This window comes from Peromyscus leucopus, chromosome 20 (genome assembly GCF_004664715.2).
Source record: "Peromyscus leucopus breed LL Stock chromosome 20, UCI_PerLeu_2.1, whole genome shotgun sequence".
In the NCBI taxonomy this organism is placed as follows: Eukaryota; Metazoa; Chordata; class Mammalia; order Rodentia; family Cricetidae; genus Peromyscus; species Peromyscus leucopus.
The window spans coordinates 44328864-44330661 of NC_051080.1; positions in this window are offsets into that span (position 1 = coordinate 44328864).

Consider the following 1798-nt stretch of genomic DNA (forward strand, 5'->3'; position numbering starts at 1 on the left):
GCACGATGACGTCAAACGCTGCTATGGCAACCGTTGATTGGTGCCCACAGCTCCCCGACCCAGCGCAACCGCCGCTCCCCGGCGCGCGCCCGCCCCGCCCGCCCGCGCCCGAGGCGAGCGGAGGAGAGCGCGTCCCCGCGCCGCGCCGCGCCGCGCTCCCGGCCCTGCCTTCCCCGCCCGCGTGCTCGGTCCGCTCCCCGCCGCCCCCGCGAGCCGCCCGCCCGCTCGCCCGCCCCGCCCTGCGGCCCGCGGAAGGAAGCCTCTCCCCGCCCCCACCTCTCCTGGCGGGCACATCCGGGACCTTCGCGTCTCCCACCCCCCCCCCTCCCTCCTGGCCGCCCTCTCTCCGCGCCGGTAATGGCGGCGGGCTGCGGGGCCGGGTGACGGCGGCTCTGCGGCCGGGGCATTGTGATCAGGCCCCCGGGAGCGGGGCGAGCGGCTCGTCCGCCCTGGTCGCGGGGCGGGGCGGCCGGGGCGCGGCCGCTCCCTCCCGCCGCCCGCTCTACCTGCTAGCGGCAGGAAGCGGCCTGAGACCTTTTAAGGCCTGAGAGCGCGCGAGGCTGGAAGGCGCCGCCCTGCCTTGCCGGGCGACGGCCGCGGGGAACAATGGGTGGTCTCCGGGGGCAGCGGGCAAGGGCTTGGCCGAGCGGCTCGGACGTGACGGTGGGAGCCTGGCCTGGGGCGAGGCGTGGGGACAGGCTGCAGCACGCCGCCGAGCCGTGCTCCGGGGGCTGCACGCCCACCCCGCAGAGCTCTCCGCCGAGGGAACGCCTCGGGAGACCCTCGGTCCTGGAAGGGAGAGGGGCGGCCCCAGGGCCCCAGCTGGCGGGGGAGCGGGGGCGTCTGCGCCCGGAAGAGGGGGAAGGAAAAGGGCGGAAATTGCAGGTGCCTGAACCCGCAAGGTCTCCACCCAGTAGACGGAAGTAGAAGGAGATGCGTTCTCAATATGAAGTGTCTGCCCTTGCGCCCTGTAAATGGGCGCCCCTGAGCTAAAAAACCTTTACTGAGCACCTGCTGGGGGCCTGCACTAAGCACAGCTGAAAATACAAAAAAACCTCAAATTCAGCCCAGAGCTCTCTAGAAGATTCCATGACAAGCTATTCTGCCCCTAATTCTGTATGTTGGATAAATGGACTGATCCACAAGCTTAGTCTGCAAATTATAATTTGCCTGAAATGACAGATAGATTGAGCGAGAGTTGCCAGTGACCAGTTCAATTTAGTGTCGTCACCACCACACCCCGTGCACCCCTGAGTTTCCACATCAACAGATGCATAGCATGCTAAACAGATGAGAAAATTAATGCAGGTTTTATTTCAAAGCTACTGAAGTAACAATTTACTTTGGCTCTAATGTAGATTCTTTCAGGGAGTGACTCACTTAAAATGACTAATATTTCAAAAGCTTTCAGGTTTCCAGTTTTGTAGTGGGCGCTCGAATTTGACAGAAGGTACTAGGTTAAATCTTTTGTACAATGGAAATGGCTGTTAATGTCTATAATGTCTATATGGAGTATACACCTCAGGGTAAGCTAAGAGATTTCTGTGCATAAAGTGAAGACTTGCTTTGGGAAATAGCTAATTTAGGCTTTTGCCTTTTGTGTTAAATAACAAGATTTCTTTGCTTGTTTTAGTAAATCAATAGGGGCTTTTAGTTTTTACAAATGCAAACCAACATGTCCACTAGTAAAGGCAAAATAAGGCTGCAAGGGGGCAAGATTTGCCATGGATGGTCCAAGTGACAAGTATTTAAAAAATAAGGACTGTCATGTAGCAGTGGAGACTTTGACTAGCAGCCT